Source organism: Lepus europaeus, chromosome 13 (genome assembly GCF_033115175.1).
Source record: "Lepus europaeus isolate LE1 chromosome 13, mLepTim1.pri, whole genome shotgun sequence".
NCBI classification, from domain to species: domain Eukaryota; kingdom Metazoa; phylum Chordata; class Mammalia; order Lagomorpha; family Leporidae; genus Lepus; species Lepus europaeus.
In genome coordinates this window covers 54,394,058-54,412,092 of record NC_084839.1, presented here as the reverse complement: position 1 = coordinate 54,412,092, position 18,035 = coordinate 54,394,058, and the positions used below count along the sequence as shown (strand labels likewise).

Genomic DNA, 18,035 nt, shown 5'->3' with positions numbered 1-18,035 from the left:
ATATTTTATATTGATATTAAATTCAATTTTAGGTGTCTTAATAAGACTGTTTAATCTTAGCCAACTTGGCTAAGTGAAATTCTTTCTGAGAAAGACAGCTGAAGAGAGAGAGAAAGAGTGAGATCTTTCCTGTGTGTTCTTCACAGCTATCTATGCTTTTACATTTTTGACCTTCACTTTCTCATTCTGAAAGAAACTTGAAACAACCCCTAAACAGCAACAATATTATTTTTTCCCTGTAACAAAAAGCCATCTTACATTCCTGGAGCACAGAAAACAAGGGAGTAGATAATTGTGAATTGCCTTTCATATACAAGCATTTTGTATAAGTTTACAGATTTTGTGAATATACCATTTCACATCTTCTAGAAGTATATATGTCTTCCTAGTACAATTTTTCAATGTGGAAAAATACTTATTAAAAGACACAGATATCTTTAGTATCTCTGTAAACACAAAATCCAAAAGTATATAAGTAAATGTAAATACTTCAGAAATTTATCTTACATGGAAAAGATTAAACACAGTTACTTGAATTAATTTAGTACAACTGTAAGATTCAAGTTACCAAAAATATTTTTTAAATTACTTCTTTTTTTAAAAAAATTTGCTTTATTTATTTAAAAGACAGGGTTACAGAGAGAGGTAGAGACAGAGAGAAAGAGAGATCTTTCATCCACTGGTTCACTCCCCAAATGGTTGCAGTGGCCAGAGCTGAGCCTATCTGAAGCTAGGAGCCAGGAGCTTCTTCTGGGTCTCCCATGTGGGTGCAGGGGCCAAAGAATTGGACCAGGGCCATCCTCCAATGCTTTCCCAGAACATTAGCAGGGAGCTAGATAGGAAGGGAGCAGCCAAGACTTGAACTGGCGGCCATATGGGATGTTTTAACGTGCTGCACCACAGTGCCAACCCCTAAAAATTACTTCTAGGAAGAAATTATAAACACAATCCTTGGTGAAGTAACGTTTGTCACAATCACTTTTTTAAAAAAAGATTTATTTATTTATTTGAAAAGCAAAATTACAGAGAGAGAAAGAGGAATCTTCCATCCTCTGGTTCACTCCCCTAGATGGCTACACAGCCAAGGCTGGGCCAGACCAAAGCCAGGAGCCAGGGGCTTCATCCAGGTCTGCCACGTGGGTGCTTGGAGCCCAAAGACTTGGGCCATCTTCTACTACTTTCCCAAGGATATTAGCAGGGAGCTGGATCAGAAGTCGAGCATCCAGGACACAAACAACTGTCCAAAACAGGACTCCGGCATTGCAGGCAGCAGCTTAACCCACTACACTGTGATGCCGGCCTCAGAGTGCTATTGTTTTGTGGGTGTGTGTGGGGGGAGGGGTCAGTAAAATATGTAAAACGTGCATAGCATGTGCTGTTAACTTCTGGGCACCACACTTCCAGCTCTGTTACTAGCTCTGTGACCCATCTAGCTCTCTGACCCTGAACCTATTTCCTATTGATCAAATATGAAATGGAAAGGATATGAGTTCTGTCTTTGTCGCTGGTTATTGTAAGGTTCACAATAAAAATGGAGGGACCTATAGGAAAACATTGTACTTGAAAGCATTATCATAGATGAGTTCTCCATTTACTGCACCTACTGTGTTCCCTGTTTTTCTCAAAGTGCTCATAAACTTCATTTATTCACTCATTCATTCCACTACTGCTTCTTGGGCACTCACTGTCTGTAAGACAAAAAAAAAGTAATGAGAATACTTGCAAGCAAACTTATTTATTTCCTGCCATAAGACAAATATCATCAGTACCAACTCATTTAATCTGAACAGTTGGTCTCCTTGTCACTCATGTTACTTCTCCAGAGTTACAGACAGGCACCCTTTTGTCTCACAGAAGTCTTAGGAGGAAATAAAATGCAGTTCTCAAGACTGCAAATTGCTTGCAGTGTGGCACTTTTCTACCTTCCCTTTGGATTTCAAAGCCAGAAATCTTCTTTCCCATCCCCATTCTCCCATCAAGGTATGGTTGGAGAAGACCCATGCTTGGCTGATTTTTATGGCTCTACGCTGGGCCTCCACCCCCCACCTCCCTCACCCCAAATGAGCTGTAAGAAATAACCCTGTTACTTGAGGAAATGACAGGCAAACCTGTCGCTCATGCCTTCAGCATCTTAGGAGCCTGGCAAGTGAGTGGGAACGCACATATCAACCAGCCTCTGGCGTTCATGTCCAGGTGACCTATTTCAGAGCAGGGACAGTGTGAGCCACCTTCCAGCTCCATCAGTCCTTTAGCCATACTGCCTCTGGGCTCAAATACTTTCGAGAAATTATTCCAAAATAGCGATGTTGCGAGAGTGACCAATTTTTGTTGACACCATTGTTTTACATATGATTTTGCTTGGGGTGTGTATTTGGCCTAGCTGTTAAGATGCTGAAGTCCCATATTAGAGTACCCTGGGTTTAATTCCTGAGTCCAGCTTCTTTGCTAATGCAAACCCTGGGAAGCAGCAGTGATGGTTTAGGTAGTTGGGTTCTTGCCATGAATATGCCACCTTACCCACTGTTACAGCATCAGCCTACATACTGAGTGCAGTGGCCAGAGTAAATATGTGAACCCAGCATAAATCGTGAGTGGATGCTGGGAAAGAGAGAAAGAGAGAGAGAAGGGAAAGGAAAGGAAAGGAAAGGAAAGGAAAGGAAAGGAAAGGAAAGGAAAGGAAAGGAAAGGAAAGGAAAGGAAAGGAAAGGAAAGGAGAAGGAAGGAAAAGGAGAAGAAGAAAGGAAGGAAGGAAAGGAAGAAAGGGAGGGAGGGAGGAAGGAAGGAAGGAAAGAAGGAAGGAAGGGAGGGAGGGGAAGGAAAAGAGAGAGAGAAAGGAAAAAAAGAGAGAAAGAAAGACTTAAAAGGTTGGCGCCGTGGCTCAACAGGCTAATCCTCTGCCTTGCAGTGCCGGCACACCAGGTTCTAGTCCTGGTCGGGGCGCCGGATTCTGTCCTGGTTGCCCCTCTTCCAGGCCAGCTCTCTGCTATGGCCCGGGAAGGCAGTGGAGGATGGCCCAAGTGCTTGGACCCTGCACCCCATGGGAGACCAGGATAAATACCTGGCTCCTGGCTTTGGATCAGCGCGGTGCGCCGGCCGCGGCAGCCATTGGAGGGTGAACCAATGGCAAAGGAAGACCTTTCTCTCTGTCTCTCTCTCTCTCACTGTCCACTCTGCCTGTCAAAAAAAAAAAAAAAAAAAAAGACCTAAAATTATAGCTTGGAAGGATGAATGTATATTCCTGAAAAAGACAACCCAAAATACAAAGGCAACATCATTTCATTACCATTCATGACTAAATTATAAGTATCAAGAGTTACTACTTGTTAATCAGCAAAAACGTGTTTTGCTTTGTTGCTTTATTTCTGCTCTTCAAGTTCCTGTAACTGTAACAATGTTCTTACCAAACAGTTTGCTGTAACTTTATCACACATATATTCCTTGGTTTTTATGGGCACATAAGCTCTCTCAACACAGAGACAGGAACAATTTATAGCAGAATTTGAAAATGAAACAAGGCTGCTTGTCATACATGCTTACTGAATACTTAGTCAATAATTTAAAAATTTGTTGCATGGAATTTAAATACATCATTTTTTATTTGAAAATCTGGGTCTGATTATTTGTGAGTTTTAGGAATTACCAAAAGCTTCTTTTGCTTCCTATGTGAGAAAATTACTATTCTAGATTTTCTTAAGGTTATACAGTAATTTATTAAGAGCCTTCACTCCCCACCCTCACATTCTCTGGGTCACTTTCTGTGTTTGTAGATTTTTCCATGCTAGTCCAAGAAGATGGACTGGGGCAGGGGCAAGGTGTACTGCTCAGTGAGACTCAGGAAGTGGCTGTAGCTGCCTTTCTTGTCCTGCAAACACACCAACTACAGATCCAGCTCCTATATGGTGCCTTCACCTGGGCCGCCATCTTGGCCTCTTTCTGGACATAATTCTCCTACAGGATATGACTCTGTTTCAAGAGCATCCCAGGGCAAACACTGAGCCACCAGCCAGCTCCATTTGCAGTCGTTGATGTCAGTGTGTCTTGCCCATCACATTGGGGGTCCCAAAGATGCGAGGTAATCATCCAGAATGTGGGGGAACTGCCTCATCTCCAGCAAGATCTTCTTGGCATTAGCAAGTTGCTTCTCCCCCTCTTTGCAACCAATACACATGCCATAGGAATGGAAAGGCAGAAAGGGTAGCAGGCTGTCTTGTATTTGACAATAGATTTGTACACCTTTTCAGTGTTCCTGGCAAGATTCACATTTTTCTGGGGGTCTGTGAAGAGGTCTGGGGACTGCTCAATCTCAGTCTGATAGGAACTTTGCAGGAAGAGCCCAGTTAGGTCCAGGTAATAGGGCTGCTCCCTGCGATAGAACTTCAGCAGGCAGTAGATTCATACTTTCAGAAGCAACACATCATTAACAGCTACCAAACACAATGCTGGCTTCTGATACCAGCAAATCTGCCCCTGATGGGTGAGGGATGAATCTGTGATGTCGTCTGACACCAGGAAGAGGGTTCGCCACAGTTACACACACCAGCCCACAGGCGGTGCCTGATGAGACTATCGGCAGTCTGCCCCCTTGGTTTCAGTAGTATTGTACTCCAGGAGCTTCCTCCGCTGGGCAGCAGCAGCTCCTGCCTCAGGTGCCCAGTCTCATCATTGGTCAGCACCTTACCAATCTAGGAGAAGTAGTGGATGAGATCCTGCTTTTCTTGGGCATAAATATCTGATCTCTGGTCTCCATTCGTTCTGAGAGAGGAGCAAATTTCTCTATTCCTTGATACCAGTTCTTGCTTGGTCTTATTCTAGATTTTCTGAAACAGAAGCATCTCCGTTGGTAAGAATTGTAAAGAGAAAGAACAGGAACAAAATAGAGCCATGTGGTAGACAATTTTATCATCTGAGAGAAGCCTAATTATTTATTATAGACTGCAATCATATTAATTCTTAATTCAAATACCTCTACATCATTTTTTATGTAAGTTTAATGTGAAGAGAATGGTTCTTGTGACATAACTTATCAAAGTTAATGAAAGCAATAAAAACTGGATTTGTCTTTTGGACTAAAAAAAAAACCCCACCAAATTTACACACAGAAGGTGATATACAGCAATGACACAAGCTATAGTCCTGTTATCAGAAAATAGCACTATTGAATTTCACTGGACCAGCTCGAGTTGTCATATCATGTTGCTTCTATTGTTTTTTATAAAATAAATAGCCTTGTTTATCATGGTCCAATGTGACAGAACAGTGTAAGGCCCTATTCTAAGCTGTGGCAGCAGGGAAGAGTATGTATCACCACTCAACAAAATGTGCAAAATTCTTTGGATTTCCTATTTTTTAAAGTCCACATTCTTTACACCTTGCTCACTGGCTACTCTACATCTTCTGCAGCAAAATTCACAAACATATTTACTGATAACCCAATAGGAGTGCCCACTCAGAAAAATTAGGGTCTTTCTTAAGAAATGCTGGAAAATAAATTGGTTTCACCAGGGGCAACATAACTGCACTGTGTCATGTACCCTCACTTATAACCAATTAAACTGCACTTTCACCACAGTTAAAATGTACCTTTGAAAAATAGCTCTGTTCCTTTATATATAAAGGTATACTATGGAAATCTTGCAATGCACCAGTCATGATAGTAATTTCGTTTACCTGTCTCTCTACCTCCCCTTGATTTTTCTCATTTTCTCCCCAGCATCTTATGGCTTTTCTTTTGTAAGTAGCATTACAGAACCTTACAGTGAGGGCACAATAATGAAGAAAAACAAAACTAATGGGAAAAATTATAATCAAGCAGTCCATACCACATTTCTGCATGAAGCAGAGGAGGCAATTAACAATATTGGTCATACCTGTAGGAAAAGCTTTTGCTGTTGTTCCAAGGCTCATTTTTATACTGATAAACTATTGATTCTGCAATGGTTTCTCCATAATATAACTATATTCTATGTCCTGAGGTGAAGCTGAAAGTAAGAAAATAAAAGAAAGAAAAAAAAATTTTAAAAATCAAAGAAAATTGATAATGGGGATCCCGTTTTCTCACTAGAACCTGGAAAATTCATTTACTCCTTATGGACTCTAAATAAACTGTCATTTTACTTCATTATTGTGTATATATGTGTGTACTATTTGTGTGTGGATGTATTATATCTTGGGGAGAAGGGACTATAAGACACAATGCCTTAAGTACTGGGTTCATATTCAGAGTATTTTGTGCTTTCCTTACATAAATCTCATAGGACTTTTTAAAAAGGCTAATTTTCAAAACACACCAACTGATCCCTTTTTACCTTCATTGTTTGAAAGCTTTGTGACTTATGTTGGAGGAGGGAAGTGTAACTTGCACGTATTAACATAGTAAATAGAAGAGCCAGGCTGGCACAGTGTCCATTTCCTCTTGCTAATAGCATCCCAGTTGTTCACCACACTCCCACGGAGCCAACGTGTAGGCCTATGGACCAAGTTAAATCAGGTAAAATCAGACCTGCTATGAAATTAGGATCTGGGCAGAATGGCATCAGAATGGAAAACAACTAAAACTGACTCCTCTTGATCGCAGGAAAATTGTTCACTCTTTCTTGTAAAGGAGAGTCCCATGTATGCCATGGGAGTTTCCAAGGTTTGATAGTCATGCTTTTCCTCCAGTTCCGTGAGACACTGTATACATGCCAATAAATTCTTTTGTTTTTCTTTTTGCTTACATTAGCCCTGTTTCTAGTTTATGTTCCCAAATAGCTCTAACTGAAGTAGTTAGCAACATATTCTACCCTGTGTGCAAGCCACTAGGCTGCTCAAGAAAATTGTCCATTTCCAATGTGTAGAATAGGCTTTTCAAAAGTATAGCTGTGATATAATAAATAAACCCTTAGTCCAAATTTATAAACACCCACACTGATTTCGATCTAGTTAATTCTGAATCTTCTCCAAAGCAGCATCAGTTTTGTCATTTTGTCAAATGAGGGCATATTTTTGTTTTAATTAGTTTGAGGATTAATGGAAATACAAATTATTTGCAAATCCTTTATAAGTTGTAAAGAATCATCCAACTATTATTAATTTATTCAAGTACCTATTTTTGAAAAGGATTCCAAGATCATTCGATGGGGGGAGGGGGATTAACATATTTTTAACATATTTTTCTTTTTATTTCTTCTTTCAAGATTTGTTTTAATTATTTTTTAAAGATTTATTTATTTATTTGAAAGTTCGAGTTACACAGAGAGAGAAGAGGCAGAGAGAGAGAGAGAGGTCTTCCATCTGATGGTTCACTCCCTAATTGGCCACAATGGCCGGAGCTACGCCGATCCGAAGCCAGGAGCCAGGAGCTTCTTCTGGGTCTCCCTTGTAGGTGCAGGGGCCCAAGGACTTGGGCCATCTTCTACTGCTTTCCCAGGCCATAGCAGAGAGCTGGATTGGAAGTGGAGCAGCCAGGTCTTGAACCAGAGCCCATATGGCCAGGGCGTTAACCCACTGTGCCACAGCTCCAGCCCCTGTTTTAATTATTTGAAAGGGAGAATTACAGAGAGAGAGAGAGAGAGAGAGGGAGAGACAGAAGGAGAGTGATCTTCCATCTGCTGGTTCATTTCTCAAATGGCCGCAATGACCAGGGCTGAACCAGGCCAAACCCAGGAACTAGGAGCTTCTTCTGGGGCTCCCATGTGAGTTCTGGGGCCCAAAGACTTGGGCCATTTTCTGCTTCTTTTCCAGGTACATTAGCAGGGAGCTGGATCTGAAGTGGAGCAACTCAAACCAGTACCCATATGGGATTCTGCACTGGCTTAACCTGCTACACAATGCTAGCCCCATTTTTTTTGAAGATGTGTTTATTTTATTTGAAAGGCTGAATTACAGAGAGAAAGTGAAAGAGAGAGAGAGAGAGAGAGAAAGAGAGATAAAAAGAGAGAGAGAAAGAGAGAGATCTTCTATCCACTGTTTCATTCCCTAGATGGCCACAATGGCCAGGGCTAGGCCAGGCTGAAGCCAGAAACCCAGAACATCATTCAGGTCTTCCATGTTGGTGGCAGGGGCCCAAATACTTGGACCATCTTCCACTTTTTTCTCAGCATGTTAGCAGTGGGCTTGATTGGAGACGAAGTAGCTGAGTCTTGAACTGACACTCATATGGGATGCTGGCATCATAGAGAGTAGCTTGATCCACTGTGCCAAAATACTTACTCCAAGAATAGGCTTTTCAACAAATGGTGCTGGGACAACTGGTTAGCCACATGCAAAAGAATAAAGTTGAACCCTCACCTCATTCTATATACAAACTTTAACAAAAATGGATCAAAAAGCTAAATGTAATAATGGGGTCATCAACACCCCACTTTCATCAATGAACAGATCAACTGGAGAAAAAATAACAGAACTAATTTACACAATAGACCAAATGGACCTAATAGAAAGCTACAGAACATTTCATCCCACAGCTTCAGTATACACATTCTTTTCATTACTGCATAGAACATTCTCTGGGGTAGACCATATACTAGACCATAACAAATTCAGAAAAATTGAAACCATATCATGTATATTTTCTTTTTTTAAAAAAAAAGATTTATTTATTTATTTGAAAGTCAGCATTACACAGAGAGAGAAGGAGAGGCAGAGAGAAAGAGAGTCTTCCATCCGCTGGTTCACTCCCCAATTAGCCGCAGCAGCTGGAGCTGCTCCGATCCGAAGCCAGGAGCCAGGACTTCTTCCAGGTCTCCCACACAGATACAGAGGCCCAAGGGCTTGGGCCATCTTCTACTGCTTTCCCAGGCCATAGCAGAGAGCTAGATCAGAAGTGGATCAACCAGGACTTGAACCAGCACCTATATGGGATGCTGGCACTGCAAGAGGCCTGCTTTGCCACAGAACTGGCCCCATCATGTATATTTTCTGATCACAAATGTGGAGAGAATGGTTCATAAAATACTGTTAGTGGGAATGTAAACTGGTACAACCATTGTGGAACACAGTATGAAAATTCCTCAGAAAACTAAAAATGGATCTACTATATAACTCAACTATCCCACTACTGGGAAATGAGAGGAGCATGTGAAAGAGTAGGCTGCACTCCCATGTTTATAACAGCTCAATTCACAACAATTAAGATATCGAATCAACCTAGATGTCCATCAATGGAAGATTGAACAAACAAAATGTGGTATATAGATATGATGGAATATTATTCAATCATAAAAAATAAATAGCATTTACAACAAAAGGGAAGGAGCTAGAGATCATTATGCTAAGAGAAATAAGCCATATCCAAAAAGAATAATATCACGTTTTCTCTTATTTGCAGTAGTTAATATACAGCGGGTAAAAAAAATGTGTGGATTTCAGATCATTTGGTATATCATTGTAACTCTTGCTTTACTGGATCATACCACATAAATGACATTGTTCTCTTGTTTCACATGTCAAAAAAAAAAATGAGTGGGGGGGAATTGTGAGGACTCTGGGGGTAGTAGCAATGCTTGGTTCTTAATTTGGCTGTTGGTTATGAGAGTGATCAGATGAGAAAAGGAAAAAAACCTCATTGATCCATTAAAAAAAATGTAAACAGAATCATATTGTTCCCCACCTCATTTAAACACTGTCGCACTTGGAAAATAGAGAACAAATGCACCACGCCCTGGAAGACGCCCCCTGACCTGGCCCTCCTCTCATCTTGTACCATCTGACCCTCTATTGCTGTGCACCCGCCTCATTGGTCCTCACGTTCAGAACCTATGGTTGCCTCTGCCTATAACTCTCTTCCCTGAAATTTTCCCAGACCAGCCTCCATCTGTCCTTTCAGACGTCCGTTCAAACATGGCCTCCTAATATATACAACGCTAAGTATTGTTGTCTCAGCCCCATCTCTCTCTCACATCTTGTTTTCCTTTTTTTCATGGCATGCTTACATAAATAAAATGTGGTATATCCATACAATAGAACAGTATTTGACCATAAAAAGGAACAATGTTTTGATCCATGCTACTACATAGGCAAACTTTGAAAACATTAGTGATTGTTTAGGAGTGAGGAAAATGGGAGGATGGGACATCACAGCTAATGATAGTGGAGTGTGAGGTGAGAAGGACATTCTAAAGTTAAATTTGGTAACAGTTATACATAACTGTGAATATACTAAAAAGCATTGAATTACGCAGTTTAAGTAGGTGAATGGTAAAGTATGTGAATTGCATTCAATAATGCAGTTTCTTAAGCCACCATAGGCAAATAGAAATTGCACACCTCCAGGCAGATGTTCAATAACAATAGATGAAATAGTTTTGGTGCAAAAATTATATAATCATGTTAGGATCTACTTAATTTTATTTATATATTTAGAAATCATTTTATGCCCGAAATGAATAGATACATCGAGTAGCTTGTGCCTGGGACCCCATAGCAGAGCGTATGCTCCAAATCTCTCTCCTCCATATTGGGTTTAGAGCTCAACACAGGACGGATGCAGAACCATGCTTTCCCAATCTCCTATGAGCATTTCTCAATGTGAGTAGAGGTTCCTTTGTTGGGGAGAGATTGGAAGGTTAAATGTGCCCTTTGCATTGGGTTATCGCGCCTTCTCACTTTTCGTTCATATCTCCATAAACACAAAAGCAGGAGGAACTCACTCTGGGACTCTGTTAAGGTTTTCTACTTCTCCCTTATTGCTTCCTACTTCAGGATTGACTATCATCATGTTTTCTCAGAGACCTTGGCAGGCAACCACATTATAGTATTTATTGTACCCTGAGTCATTTTTTTTAAGATTTTATTTATTTATTTGGGGCTGGTGCTATGGCGCAGCAGGTTAATGCCCCGACCTGAAGCGCTAGCATCCCATATGGGTGCTGGTTCAATACCCGGCTGCTCCATTTCCAATCCAGCTCTCTGCTATGGCCTGGGAAAGCAGTTGAAGATGGCCCACATCCTTGAGCCCCTGCACCCATGTGGGAGACTCGGAAGAAGCTCCTGGCTCCAGCCGTTGTGGCCAATTTGGTAGTGAACCATCAGATGGAAGACCTCTCTCTCTCTGCCTCTCCTTTCTCTGTGTAACTCTGACTTTCAAATAAATAAAAAATATTTTATTTATTTGAAAATAAAATCTTTTTTAAAAATATTTTATTTATTTATTTATTTATTTGAAAGTCAGAGTTACAGAGAGAATGAGTGATTTCTTATCTCCAGTAGGTGATAATAAGTACCTAGAGATCAGACACTATGTCTTATTTATTCTAATTCTTCCACAGTGATAAACCTTCACTAACTTTGCACAGAAGGGATGAAAATGTTACATTTGTGTATACTAAGAGATGGGCTTTTTGAAAATTAATTATAACATGAAATCATAAAAATGTAGAGTTACAAGAGACTTTAGAAATTATTTGGTCTAATACCTCAATCAATGTAAGAAATCATTCCACAACACTCCAGAAAAATGCTTTATTCTGCCACTACCTGGATATTCTTCATGCCATAGAATACAATATCTTATAAAAGGGGCTCATTACATTTTCAACTAGCTTTTCTGTTGAGAGGTTCATCATTAATGTTAAACCTAAACTTGTAACTTCTGCCCTTTGATTGGTCTAAGATTTGTCATGTATGGCTATACAACATTATCTAATTCATCTTCCTTGACAGCCTATTAATTATTTAAGGACACTGTCATAATCTCCCTTGTCTTCTCTGTGCCAAGCTTCCTACTTTTTAAAGTGCATCCTGGAGACGTGGTTTCTGGACCTTTCACCACACGTATTCAACTAGTCTGGACACCATCAGATTTTCAATGTCTATCAAGTTGTACATGGAGCCCAACCCATGTGACTAGCTTCAAAAACACAGATGCCTTTTCCTTCCTTAAACTCCACCTTAGGCTTTTGTTAATGGTTCTAAAACCACTTGAGTTATTTTGATAGTCACGTCATACCACAATCTTTCACTGAGCTTGCCATAAACTAAACTCTTCAGACAATTTTTTTTTGCTTGCAAGAATACTGTGAAGTCAAATTTCCTAAGTTCTTAAATTTGCAATTAATCTTCAACCTTCAAACAACATTCGACATTGATTTTTGTAATAAACAAAATGCCCTGCTCAAATCAGGTGCTTAGCAAAGGTCTGTCCCTCTCTTTCATAGCTTTTATCACAGAAGTAATATTGTGTTTATTGCATCATTATTTGAGAGGAGGACACAGTTTTTTTTTTGTCATAACTACACTCTCATCACTTTTAAAGTGAAGTATATAATAGTTGCTCAAGAACACCATTTCTTTCCATATTTCTTTAACTGCATTGCCATAATGCTAAAAACGATAGTAAATTTTGAGAATTTGTTTGCTTGCATCATCAAGTGATTCAGCTAAAACAGTTTATCAACTGTTCTCATGGTCTGAAACAATCTTCCTAATAAAAGGCCAGGAACATAAACCTAAAGTAGTGCCAGATCTCTAAAATATAACCCCCATTACCGAAGAATCTAAGCTCAGTGTTAAATGACTGACAATATGATAACCTGAAAAATCATTTTTGGTGAGTAGGTGGCTATTCACAGATCTGGTCTCCGAACACTGGCTTTTAATTATTAGATTCACAATGCTGATGGCCATGATAACCATGTAAAGATTCAAAAGGGAAAGAGTGATGCTTTGCTTTTCTAGTTTTGTTAACTCATGAAAATTTCAAGTTGAGTGTATACAGTTTGTAAGCTACATAATCCATTGTTGTTCCCTTGAATAAGTACAAGTTAATTCAAAGACAGCTCAAGAGACATCATGTTTTAAGAGTATAAAAGTGACTTATAAATAGATCATAGGTACAAAGGGAAGAGAGAAACTTCCCTGCAACCTAAGATTTCTGATTAGCATTGAGCCATCCCCATCATGTAGCCTGCAGAGGCTAAGGGTTACCTTTTGTAACACACACCAGTATTTCCTAAATTAAGCTTGAAATTCCAGATAGTTTTAGAATTCGGAAAGCTTTTTATCACTTTTGATAGCCTCTTATTTATGGAAGAACAGGCAGACAAACCTCCTGTTCTTTAATAACGTAACACTAGGTACTTCTTGGAAACAGGACACAATAGAGAGAAGCACTGTTTATGAGTCAGAGGAGCATGTGCTACTGTCAACTTGAATAAGAGGCATCAGCTATTTCTGGTGATGAAAACCTTTCAGTGAGGTGAAACAGGCCACGTTCCGTTCCTTTTATTTTCAGAGATGAGATGGATTTGAAAACCATAACCTGGCTTCTTGATGCAAGGACTCGCCACATGAGATAATCTCCAGCACATTACTATTGGCAAGCAGATCTTTCACCCTTTTGTCTCCATGCATTATAGAAACGTTAAATCAGTTTGGTGTCCACATAAACTTTTGATCCTAGGAATAGCCTAGGGTACCATCATTATCTTCCCGAGGACCATGTGTAGGCCTTCAGTAGGTAGTACTAATTTAATCTCTTTGCTAGAGGAAAAAGTAGCTGATTTTCTAGATCAATATTTGATTGAATATGTTTGAAATGTTGGCAGATAAAGGCCCCTTTTCTGGTCCAAAGACTTTTTGAACCACAGAGGTATAGCGTTCTAGCTCCCCTGGGATTTGAGTGGAAGGAGGTCTCAAAGATCTGTAAGAAGCCTTCCTGCCTTTCCTTGTGTTCTTCCAGCAAGACTCTCTAAAGGTTGAGATGAGAAAAAGATAAGATCAAGAACTGGAATGTCTTTATATCCATTTTTTTAATCTTTCCTGGGGCTTCTCTTAACTAAAAATAATCGTTTATACCACTAGTTTACAAAAACCTTCTATAATAGGATGGAAGAAAGAAAACCCATCTGATCAGCTTTAAGGAGATAACCCAGTGACTTCGACAAATAATTTGAGACTTCAGATTCTACCACTTGGACCACTAATTAAACAAGAACATAAATAAATTTCCAAAAAGGAGGGGAATAGAAATTGAAGTAGTGAGGTGTTAAGACAGTTTAGAACTTTAGTTGTCTCCTTAGACTGCTAAGTAAAGGAGTATTTCACACATTTTACAGTTTTCTAAAGACATTTATAAAGAAAAGATGAAGATGGAAACAGTTTAGAAATCTGTGCTACTGTAATCATTATTTTCCTTTTTAAAATTTTACTTTTAATAAATTTTACTTAAATTCGTAGCCCTTCCCCAAAACAAAACATATAAAGAGACAGGTTACCCCAGACTGAGAATGCTATGGAAAATAATATTGTTTTCTAAGTGGCTACAAAAAATGTAAAGAAAGCCTTTTGAGGAGAATATTCTCCTGTAATTTCCTCCTTAGCTGCAGAAATGTACACACATTCCCTAAGCACAAAGAGGACACACTATCACAGATGCCTTCTACTTTCTGCTCTACCATTGATCTTTAGCCTGGCAGAGGGAGACTCTTGCCTTTCCCTGGCTCCTGATTTTGCACACAGAACAACATTTTATAAAATGCAACCACTACATGCTAACCCAACTGCAACTTCTTGGAAATACAGACTGGAAAGGTTTATTTTCAACAGGATATGCAGAATCAATGCTCTTATTTTGAGAGGGGAGGGTGACAGTGATTTAATTGTTTGATGGTTAATTTTTTAATGATAATTCCTCACAGCTTTAATCTACTTTGATAAAATCATCTAATCAAAGAAATGGTATTCCCAAAATAAACTGGACAACTGCTCAGAGCATCACATCGTATTTTACCTAAAATGAGAAATAAGTAGCCGTGAAGAAAGGGACTTAATTCTGTTTATGTTTTATTCTGTGACAACTTGCTCACTGGGTATGGAATAGATGTGAAATAAATAATTATGTAGATGAAACAAATTTTCAAGCTCTGCTTCTGAGAGTCATAGTTTCAGTTAAATAGACCAACTTTCGATCTACCATTATGTTGTGAAGCACACAATTGCTAATGCCATCAGAGGTTGTAAAAGAATATTTCTTCGTAGTGTTTATATGTCAGTTGGCCATAACATATAAGCAACTGCTACAGGCAGAAGGATCTGAAACACAAACTCCTATTGCCCCTGAGTCTTTGATTTAGAATGCTTGCTTCAGGCTCTTCTTGGAACCAAAATGTTCCGCATCGCCCAGGCAGCTCTGATTGTTAGTCTTTGACAGAATTTCCAGTTTCTATCATGGCCTAAAAAGAAGAAAACAAGACAAATTCATCAAGAAAGGTTATTAGGGATAAAAATTTAAAATGACACCTGCAAGAAATAGAAAGTAGCTCAGATACTTTTCCCCAATATGATTGTTAATAAAAATTTAACTCAGCATATCCCCCAAAACTCATGTTTTATAAGGTCCAGTTTACATACCTCCTGTTATTGCCATAACAGAAGTCCTTTAATAGGCCAGGATTAAAACTTTTGGGCTCTTTGATGATAACTAAAACGGTGGGCCAAGAGCCACCATATTTCACTGGTACCTGCCAAATCCAACCTGAAAATCCTGTCTCGTTCTGTAATACACAAATATTAGTTACCTCCTCAGATTCTCCATTCTTGCAGAAACTTCAATTTGAGTTCATGGGTAGGGAGGGGCTACATTTCTTCTTTGTGTAATTTGTATTTTTACGGAAAATTGACCCTACTCTCAGTTCTAGGAGAGTTCCATTGACTTGTTTGGCAACTCTTTATCCCATGAATTAAAGAGGCTTCCCCACTGAAGCCGGAACCTTATCACCCCATCGCAGGGGAAGCAGTCGTGGAGTGAGGCCTTTACTAGAACTCACAGAGAACTGCCTTGAGAGAGAGAAAAATGCTCATTCCTTCAGGCATGTTGAAGTCTCTGGATCAGTTGCCCTGAAGTTTGCCCTAGCAGTTAATCCCCTTCATCAATTTAGATATTCTTGACTTAGATTTTCTATTATTTGCAACATTACAGGTGCTGATACTATAACATTTCATTTTTTAATACGCTATTTTCCTATTTGATCATTGTCTCAGGGACATAGATCATTTGTGACAAAGTATACGGTTTCCTCATGATAACATAACCAGGCCTAAAATTTCATTTTTTGAATATTTAAATTCCAAGCTCCTTTTCTCAATTGCATTTTCATCATTTCTACCATCATAGGCAATGTAAGTATCAAAAACTTAAAGTCCCTATTTTAGGCCTCTCCCCCGCAAGTGACTCAGCCTGGGGATGTAGTGTTCATGAAACATACAGCCTTGCTAAGAGAATCCCACGAATGAGAGAAGCAGCTTCCATCCACACTAAGCATACTTCGTGAAGCCCCTTAGATCCTTTTACTCAAGTTTAGAGTGTGTGCAAAATGACGTTCTTTGAAAATTATCCTGAAACAGTGATGTTAATATAAATCCAATAAAATTTAAAAATGTACATATGTGACCTGAACACAGTAGCATAATGACAAATAGCCTTGATCAAGTCATCCCACAAATCACATCATTTAAACAATTTTTGTATTGATATAAATCAGAGGAAAGAAACTAAGTATCTATTACATGTATTTTTTAATTTCTCAACCTACTAATTATTTAGTTTGTTTACTTTTGCTGATATTTGCAAGCGACTTTAAAAGATCTGAATTTTACCAATAAAATTAACAGATGTCTGGAGGCACTGTGATGCATTCAGTATACTTACCATTTGTTTTGATTATTCGGTTAACCTGTTCTCACTTAGACTCACTGTAGGAACATAGAATATGACTTCAATTAATATAAGACTACACAACCAAAATCTGCTTTTTCCTTTACTTGCTACTGTTACCTATAACATCTCTGTTTTTCTATTATAAGAATTGGATGCTCTTAGAAGGGAACATAGCAGTGGGTAGTATGACTTGACTCCTAATAGTCTTGGTAAAAGAAATAAATAAAACACTTACTGGAAAAATTGAGCAAACTGTGCTATATGACAGTATTCTGTGTTTATACATAGAAAGTAGAAAATGTTCTGAAGAATTTTAAGTGGATTGAAATCAGTCATCCTTCTTGAGATTCATATTCCAGAGTGACTATATCAGTCTTTCAACTAGCTAGATAAATAATCCTGAGGAAAAACAAGATATTTAAAGCCACAATTAAGCATTCTGCATATAAGAAGGTTCTCCAGAAAATTCATGGAAAATGCATATTATGAGAAACCATGAATGAATTTCCAACTTTTTTGCACCAGAATAAACATCTTTTAATTCTGTTTCCCATGAACTTTTTGAAGTACTCTCATATGTCAAAGCCTGTAACTAAGTCAGCATGATTCTTCTTTTAGTGAAGCAAGAGCTGCTCAAGAGCACAGGGAATAAATGTATGGTTTAAGGGGAGCAGAAGACAAAGGCATGGCCCCCTGCAGCCAGCCAGAGTTCCCTTGGAGATTCTGTTCAGTGGGTTAAGCCCTGTGCCCTGGGTATCCTTCATTTCTTCAGAAAACACCACAGCCAAAGAAGCCAGCCATGTAGACAGAGCACAAGTGCCAGGAATTCAGGAAGCAGCCATTTTGCTGCAAACAATAAGGGCTGGTCATCAGAGACGTCTTCCTGTATCATGGTGGTGAGGCTTCTGGAAACCATCAAGGCAGGGTGGGGCCAATCTCCTTCAGAAGATGGGTATAGAGGGCAATAGCAACATGGAACCTGAAATTAGGGGATACAAGGAAAGAGATGATGTCTGTTGTCCCAGGAAATCAACTAGAAATGTAGAACACTTTATACCTGGAAGTTAACACTCTCACTCCTAGCATGATGCTGAAATTTTCTCCTCAAGCTACAAATTGGGAAATATTTTAGATAATATCTTGTTATAACTTTATACATAGAAGGTATTATGTGAGCTTAAAGAAGCAGGTGATGTGAATGATGTAGTTCTTCGTAGTTATCTGCAAATCACATGTAGTAGACTCAACAGAGTATATTGAAGAGAGCAGGAGTCATAGGTCCTGCTTTGTAGTCTTAGCTGTTACCAATAATTGCATTGCTTTGGGAAAGTCAGAACCAGTGTGAGCCACAATCTCTCATTTATGAAATGAAAATGAGGAATTCAGTCAGGATGATCCCTAA

At 39.1% G+C, this 18,035-nt stretch overlaps 1 pseudogene; it reads right to left on the bottom strand.

The window, feature by feature from the left end:
* Positions 1–3,778: 3,778 nt before the first annotated feature.
* Positions 3,779–18,035, bottom strand: part of LOC133772339 (farnesyl pyrophosphate synthase-like) — a 66,993-nt pseudogene continuing 52,736 nt past the window's right edge.